This window comes from Triturus cristatus, chromosome 5_1 (assembly GCF_964204655.1).
Source record: "Triturus cristatus chromosome 5_1, aTriCri1.1, whole genome shotgun sequence".
NCBI lineage: Eukaryota > Metazoa > Chordata > Amphibia > Caudata > Salamandridae > Triturus > Triturus cristatus.
In genome coordinates this window covers 406125819-406134713 of record NC_140587.1, presented here as the reverse complement: position 1 = coordinate 406134713, position 8895 = coordinate 406125819, and positions in this window count along the sequence as shown.

The window sequence follows — 8895 nt, the reverse complement described above, 5'->3', positions numbered from 1 at the left end:
GATTGTTTGCAAAATGTCAAAAAGTTTCTTGTTAAAGGTTGGCCACTGGATCAGAGTTTATCATTAGAGGAAAAAAATGTTGCAAAGGTTGCTTCAGAATTATCTTGTTGTAATGAAATTTTAATGCGGCAAGATAAATTTGTTCCTCCAAGAGGTATCCGGGATAAAATTATTTTGCTTGCTCATGAGGGACATCCAGGTACTACGGCTACAGTTAACAAAATTAAACTCTCATATTGGTGGCCGGGCATTGACAATCAGGTTAAAACTCATGTGAACCAGTGTGCTCAGTGCTTGTGCTCTGACAAACATTGGAAGTCATCTAATTCCCCGTTATGCCCTGTTGAATGGAGAAAAATTGGCTTAGATTATTCCGGTCCATTTTCGGTTTTCAATTCAGAAAAGAAATATCTTATTGTAGCTGTTGATTATTGTTCAAAGTGGATTTATTTTTCTATTGTCAAAAATGCAGATTCTGACACTGCTATTTTATTTTTGCAACATTTGTTTTACACGGAAGGTACACCTGATGATATTGTAACTGACAATGGATCTCATTTTATTAGTCGTGATTTTGAATTGTTTCTAAAAAAGTTAGATATCAAGCATACTCTTGCTCCTTTATATAGTCCTTCAACAAACGGGTTGGTTGAGCGTGCCAACAGAGTGTTGAAAGATGCAGTACAAACTGCAGTCAGTAATGGGTTAAATATTCCTTCTTTCTTATTCCAGAGGATTTGGAATTACAATACCACACCACACACTACTACTGGTGTTTCACCTTTCACATTGTTAAGGGGCCGCATACCAACTTCCAAACTCAATCCTTCATGGTTGCTTGAAAAACAATCTCAGGTTCCTCTTGATTTGAATAAGATTCGAGATTGTGTTATGAAGAAACAAAGTAGTTACAAACAAAACTATGACAAAAGATTTCATGTTGTAGAGAAACCTTTGTCAGTAGGTGATTGGGTTTTGATTCGGAAACCCATTAAGGTTTCTAAAGGTCACTCAAAGTTTTCATCTCCTGTTCAAGTTGTGTGTGTGTCTCGGGGGTCTGCTATGCTGCAAGATAGAGGTTGGTGGAACAAAAATGCACTTATAAAAATTACCAACAAACAAGCAGCTATCATTTTGGAAAGTAAGACTAATCCTGTTGTTACAGATATTTCAGATCAGAATTGGTTTGGTGTTTGTGACAATATTGGTACACATTCAGAACTCTCTCATCATCCTCGTACTAATTTGTGTCAGGGTGATAGGGGAGATTCTGGGGAGATTTTACCACATCCAGTTTCTCCTTGTGTAACATCTGAGAGGGGAGAAGGTGAGGGTAGTGGTAGAAATCTTGGAGATTCAAGATTACGTACAGCACCTATTCGCTTCCGTGATTATGTCATGACTTGAGTAATCTTATTTTGCTTTATTTCTTTTATGTATCATCTGTTATGTTTTGTGAATTATTTAAATTTCTGTTTGTGTAAAAAGGGGAGGGTGTGTAGTAAGTAGATTGTATATTGTAATGGTAAATGGGTAGTGTTACTTTATGGAATGTAACTAGGTGAGCAGTAGGTAGAATGTTACTGGGGATCTAGAATCTCTGGGAGAAGTCAGATGAAGACAGGATGTTGACGGGATATGTCGTGGGTCGTTTGCTCTGAAAATAAATACTACATTTCAAGAATCATCTGTTCCTGCGATTTCATTGTACGCTCTGAAGGTGAAAAGAGCTTACTACAGTCACCCCCTCACGACTTGCCTCATGGACCTCCTCTGCTCCGAGTCCGCGGCAGGGGAACTGTGGGCGGAGAATCAGAGGGCGGGAATAACGCAAGGATTGGATCGGTGGGCGGAGCCAGAGGTGTGGCCAGAATGCGCAAACATCCCAATTTTTTGTATTTGTTTGGTTTCACTGCCCAGTTTTATCAACTAATGGATACACATGATTATTTAAGGTTATAATGAGTTATTGACAGTAAAATGTATTCACAAAGTGGGATATACTTCTAATCACAGAATGTCCCCAAATACGATAAAAAGCACAAGCCATTTGTCTCCGAGCCATGGAGTTTCTGTCATCAGCACTTCTCCCTTTTCCACAACAGCAGTTCAAACATGAATGGCTAAAAATCCTAGTTTGCAAATGTTTTCTAAATAATAATGGCTCTGCCATATTTGCCTGATAATGCAAGATCTGCAGCATGATCTGACCATTTCAACTAATAAATTGTTTGTAGCTCAAACGTATCAAAAGTTAATAAAAAATGTGACTTGTGTTGCTGCGGAGTAGATGACAGTTAATAGCTCACTGTTCTATGTTAGGATTTTAACTTATAAACTGCAAGTAACAAAAGGATCCCTCTGACAAAAGCAGTAGCCCACTGGCCTATTTACATTATGTGCACTTTGTGATCTGCATGGTACATGTTCTTTGCAGCAGGTACATTAACCCCCTGAGCTACCTTTCCATGAGTCAAATCTTCCATTAGACAAAATTCTGATCTCTCTCTACGAAGAACATTAATCACCAGAGTCATCATGACATTTTCATTGTTACCGAAAATTGCTGGAGGCCAGGAAGGAGACAGCAAGCGCTTTTAAAACCATAATATACTTGCAAAAATGATGCCTCCACCTAAAGTCAGCACCTGGTGCGGTCACACCGGTTGTACCGGCCTAGAGCTGGCCTGGCCCTTCTCAAAGGTCCTGTGATCTCAGTGACAGGGTCACTGTTGTTCTAGGGTGTACTGCTTCATAGGCCTGCCCTCAAGACTGGAGGTGAACTTCAGTATGAATAGTGGTGGACAAGCCTAGAAAGTTAACCTACACTTGCCATGCTAGGGTCCACCTGCTGGTGCTACGACACCGGGGCTTCTAATGTCTTGCAAAGCCTTCTAAGGTCTAGCATGAAATAGTGCTCTCTCAGGAGAGTGGTCTGTCGGACTGGTTATTAAGGCTGAACCTGGCTCCCCAGTTCCAAATTCAGCAGCTCTGGCCATAGTGCCACATCCTCTCCCCCACTGAACACCATACTGTCCCACTGAGGAAAAACTCAGACTGCCTTCAACTACAACCCAATTGTTGCCAGCTATAAACACCTGGATGCGGCTCAATTTAAATTACACACTACGCAAGAGCAATATGTGGCCTACATTTACAAAAAAAAGTGCCAGCATCCTGGAAAAAGCAAACAATCATAGGGGATGCAAAATTTTACAAAGCATGTGAAATGTAAGCAGGAACAACATGGTTACCTTAATGCTTTTACACTCAATGTTCAGAAATCAGTGAGTGCTTGTGTCTAAAAAGTTAAGAACATGACTACAGGGCCCTGAATGGACCCATTTCAATGGCCATTGCTTATATAAAGACAACATCCCTAGATGCAGAGCAGCAGTACACATTTTTTTTTCAATTCTCACATTGCAGTACCTCCATGATTGGTGCACTAGTTCCAAGCCCAGGGAAAACAAAGCCAAGACAACAAAAATAGCGCTTCACTGGCAAACTCTGTAAAAGTGGCACTAATGTGTTTGGGTGTGAATACAATAAATCTGGCCAGTTTGCTACCACTCTGTCTTACATTATTTAGTTATTCATTTTTCATATTTTTAAACTTTTATTCTCGATGCTGCACTTTATAATTAAATGTCAGAAAAATACGACATTGATTTCCAGTAAAAGTGATTTTCTATTTTTGATCCATTTCACAGGGGTGCAAATAAAAGAAAGGAGAGGAAAGAGAGTGAGAACCCCGTCTTGCAGGCAGCCACTGTTTTCAGTAAGAGTCAGACTCAAAGAAGAACTGCCGCGCTAGCAGGCGAGACTGAGGCCTGAAGTTATTTACAAGAAGAGATATACACAGTATAACACCCTTAGAGGTACAGACACGAGCGGAGATCTGCCTCCTCCAAGAGAAGGCACTTCCTTGGTTAAAGGTCACTTTTTTGGAGACGGATAATTAATTAATGCGGCTGCAGCAACATTACCAGATCACAGACCACCTGGGATGAAAAATGCAAATTGGGTCAGGACATTTCTGTAATTTATTTTCCATCATTTCGAGTGACGCTTGTCAAGTGTGTAGCGGCTAGTATCTGGAGTGAGCTTTAAGTTTAAACAGAGAGTTTTAACAATGCGACAGAGACCCTGGTGTTAAAGCGCCTCGGGTCCGAGCCACATTCCTGCATCCAGGGCCTCTGGGCAGGTCCAGCCAGCATGAACACAGAGCCAGAGCTGCTGTGCCTGAAACTGAAAGTCGTCTCTTCGCACTGCAGGCCTCCCGAGTCCCGACAGCTCAAAAGATGGGCCCACAGCCCACAACTCTCGAAGACGACGTGATCAGTGATCAGAGCAGAGAGGCAGTGATCAGAGAGGCAGGCAGGCCACCTCGCTACGCACTGCCCCCGCCCTCCGCCCTGCGCGCTGCCGCGCCTTGCCGCGCCCTGCTACAGAAGTCAAAAAGTCACAAAAGTGAAAACTTAAAAGTCGACACTCCCAACAACACACACAGCACACAGGCAGCATAATCATAACTGGTCCGCAGCGTCCGCGCGACCACAGTGACCTGACCCATGATGACCATTATTATTACAGCGCACAGGCAGGCAGCATAAACGCTTGTGCTTGACGGTCTTGACCACCACGCACCACCCATCCATGCAGGCAGCATAACCGCATCTTGACCGCCACCTGACCTATGACCTAAATCGGTGCCGGTCTGCCAGAGAAACTCACCTGCTGAGTTGGTGGCAGACAGGGGGGTCTACGTCGGTCGGCGGCTAGCCTTGAGCCAGGCTCCTTGGAATAAAATTAAATTATGGCGGCCCACAGGTGGTCAAACCTGAGACCTCCTCCTCATCCCTCGTGATACCAAGTCATGCGCACTTTTGGGCCCAATGCGCATGCGGGATTCCCGGATTCAAAATGACATCACTGCACCCCTCTAGTGACGACGCCACTGCTGAAGTGCGCAGACGCGGCAGAGGAGGAGACAGTGCGCACTGCACACAGGCACCTCCTCCTCCTGAAAGGTTAGGTTGCGTTGCGTGGTTGTGTTGCTCTGCACTACTGCACACCGCCCCTTTGGTGTCACCCCGTGTGAGGGTGTCACCCGGTGCGGTCCGCACCCCCCGCACCCCCATAGTGACGCCGCTGGGGTCAAGTGTAAATCCTGAAGACCTCAATTCAAATCTTGTTGGATCCAGTATTTAAGGGTAAAATTAGATAAGAAATACAATTTGCTGAGCTTAACTTGAACTTTGCGGAGTCATGTTCCTCTATATGGGAAGCATTCAAAGTTGTAATATATGTTAGGATAGTGAGGGGGGGGTTAGTTGGAGGCTGTTTTCATAAAAATGGGGAAAAATAACACAGTTATAGAAGATATGGTGAATTACTGCTGCTATGAATTATTGCAACATTTGTCATGGTCTGTATATGGTGATTCAATAAATAAAAAATACATTTTAAAAAGTTGTACTACATGGGGAATGCAGTTTCAAGGCATCAGTGATAATGAGGTAATAGCCCTTGATCAGTTAGGTGGGGACTCCTACTTAGTTTTAAAAAAAACCCTCGTCGAGTAACAATGGTTAGTGGCATGATTCATCATAACGTTCTCACCTGAGACGCCTGGCACATCTGGGTGTGCTTTGACGCCTGATTTACAGCAGGGCAGATTTTTGTCAGGGATCAGGATAATTAAAATTACCTTAAGGTGTCCCTACCAGGGAAGATGATTTTAATAATGGGAACCTTAGGTAAGGTTAAAACAAGATATGGTGTGAACGAAACTCTTATGACCTTTTAGATCTTTGGCCTACATGTTTCAGCCATGTTATTAGCTGCCCCTCAGGGTCAAATGGCTTTCTTCAGGGCTGATAGCTCCCTTTTGTCATATGTCTATCATATACTCACGTGCACATACACACTCATATTTGTGAATCCGTGCAATTTGTCATAACTTACAATCTCTGTTTCAATTCAACACTGGATAGTGTCTTGTGAGTACATCTCTAATGACCAAGGCTAGAGGACATCATTAAACAAGTAATATGACAGGGTATCATTGGTAGCCTTATACGTGAAGTGTGTAAATACATTGGTAACAGCCGCATTCAGTTAATCCAGTCTATGTCATAGTGCTTAAAAGAAAGAACAGGTTTGAGTCCCCTCGTGTTCTTGATACTAATCAGTGGCAGTGTAATACATGCGTTTCATGCAGTAAGGTTAGAAATTAGGGCCACCTGACCTACATTACATGGTGTTGTCCATAACATCATAGATACTTAAAAGGCGAGCGGACCCTGTAGTCACACACTAGGGAAGGAGGCCTGATGGTCAAAATCATATAAGTTTGGTCTGTGTCTCTCATGGAGACATCTCGTATTGTTAAAAATCTCCCCTCCCTCGAGACTTACTCCATCAAGGTGTAGGGCCCATTATCAACCTATTTGATGTCCTCCACGTTCTGCATGCTGGCGTGTTCATGCCTGCAGTAAGCACGTCGTGACACGTGACTACATCATGGCATTGTGGGCGTAGCCGCATTGTGGGCTTGCCCATGACAGCCAGTAGTCTTTGTTGTGATGCGCCTGCCCCATGTTGGTAATCAAAATAGGATGATTGTGTAACAGACCAGCGGGAAAGACCCGAATCACAATCAAAGTTCTGTAAAGTTCTGTAAGTTCTACAATTATACTAGTAATAATAATTACATAATTATCCTGTTACCAGACAAAATAACTGCTCCATAGTAAATCAGGCATCGCAGCACACCCAGACGCACTAGGCGTCTTGGGTGAGAACCGTATGATGAAGCATTTCACTAACCATTGCTTGTAGGTGAGGGATCTTTTTAAAAACTAAGGAGGAGTCCCCACTTAACTGATCAAGGGGTCTTATAGGACAAAGGTCGCAGGCTCTCTCATGTTGATTGTCTGATATAATTGGGAAGTTGAGTCAATCTTCTTTAATAAACACTGACAAGAATATATTTGCTAAAATAATGGAAGCTAGAATGCTCTCATAGCCACAAAAACTGCTATTACTGGACCAGTTCTGTTTCATACCAGAAAATAATCAAAAATATTTGTACATTGTTTGCTATGGCGCACCAAATGAACCTAGAAATACATGGCACCACTGTCTTTCTTAACACAGCTAAACCTTTTGATTCCTCAGAATGGACATTTCTATTCAACTTAACAGAATAGGCTCGGCAAATTACTTGGTGAAATACATAAAACTACTCCACATTGATTCCAAAATAAAAACCAGGAATAACACCTTACACCCGAACACAATGCAGGGTTTGGGTTTAAGGGTACCCGACAAGGGTGCCTTTGTCACCAATATTATTTGTGCTTATCCTATGCACTCGGGCCTAAGATTTGGCAACAGTAAAGTCTTACTGATGTTGTATGCTGATGGCATACTGTTCTTTATCATGAACCCAGGAACAAACCTAAACCTACTCATTAAAGAATGTACACAATTTACAGAAAATTCATGTCTAAAAATAAAAATTGGTCACCGTGCCCTGGACAGAGATGAAATTGGTACTTCCCACTGAAGTTGAAGGAGACACCAATATGCTACTCATGCTGTGGAGCCAATGCACTGGCCCCACAGCAAGGTAGACAATGTGCTCCCAATACAGCTCCACTGGGCCAGTGGTGCAGAAAAAGATAATGGCTTAAGATGAAATGTTAGTCAATAACCATAAAACCATTATGAAAAAGACGCAGTTCACATTATGTACAACAATTATTAAGCAACATAGTCAATTGGATGAGTAATAGTGTGATGAGGTGAAGCGGCACTATTGTCAGAACCGTAATTGTTGTAATTTATATTTTATATTTTAATAGAACGCTCACAGATTTGTAAAAACATATTTTTCAATAGGTGTTCCATGAAATATAACATTTCACCTGAAACAGTCATTACAGCTCAAAATGTTTTGTCCCTTCTCTTTGCTCAGTTGATTTAAAACAACTTCAGTGGCTTTCCAAGTTGACCGTCTTGTCTCCGCCTCCGAACTTCCTATAGGATGTAGTACTAGTCCTTCTTCTGCCTCCACAGCATGCATACTGAATGACAGCGACCTGTGTCGGTATCAGAAGCAGATCTGAGCCCCCCACAACTTTTCTTAAGCAAATCAGCTGTCATGACCATTGGTATAGTGCAACCCTCCTTCCCGCAAACACACTATCACCTAGTCTTAAAGTAAGCCTTGTGCTCTCTCTGCCATGCACAGTGCCATCCCTTGGTACTCCAAGCACTAAAAATAGCAATGCCCTCTGCCACTTATAAACACAGTGCTAACCATGCACTCTACCAGACATGAGCAGCGGCGGTTTCTTTATGAGAGCGAGGGTCCGAGCCACGCAAAGTGCTATAAATGCAACGGCAATTAAACAATTTAATTGCCATTTTATTTTTCAAGGTGCACCGCAGCTTGCCTCCAAGCCAGGAGGGTGTGTCCTCTGCTGCCGATTGGCAGCAGTAGGACCCGAGTAGTGGTGGCCACACTTTGGGTGGCGGCCTTGCACACTTTGAAGTGGTGAAGACCAAGCACTGGGGCTCTAGGGTCTGAAGGAGCGTTAGGCCAAACTGCTCCATCCAATCCTAGTGCTGCTCTCATGCTGGATTGGTTAGGGGGGTTCTTCATTCCACAGTATTCGGAAGGACAACGAGGAGGACGCGGAGCCCGCAGGTAAGTATAATTGAATTTTATTTAATTTATATAAAATGTGTAATGCATGTACTTTAGTTTGTGTTGGTTTTATTTGGGCTTTTGAGGGAGTTTTTTTTAGTATGGGTTTTTGTAGGGAGGGAGAATTTGTATTTGGTTTTTTTGGAGGTGGTGGGGCACTTTGTTCGCACCAA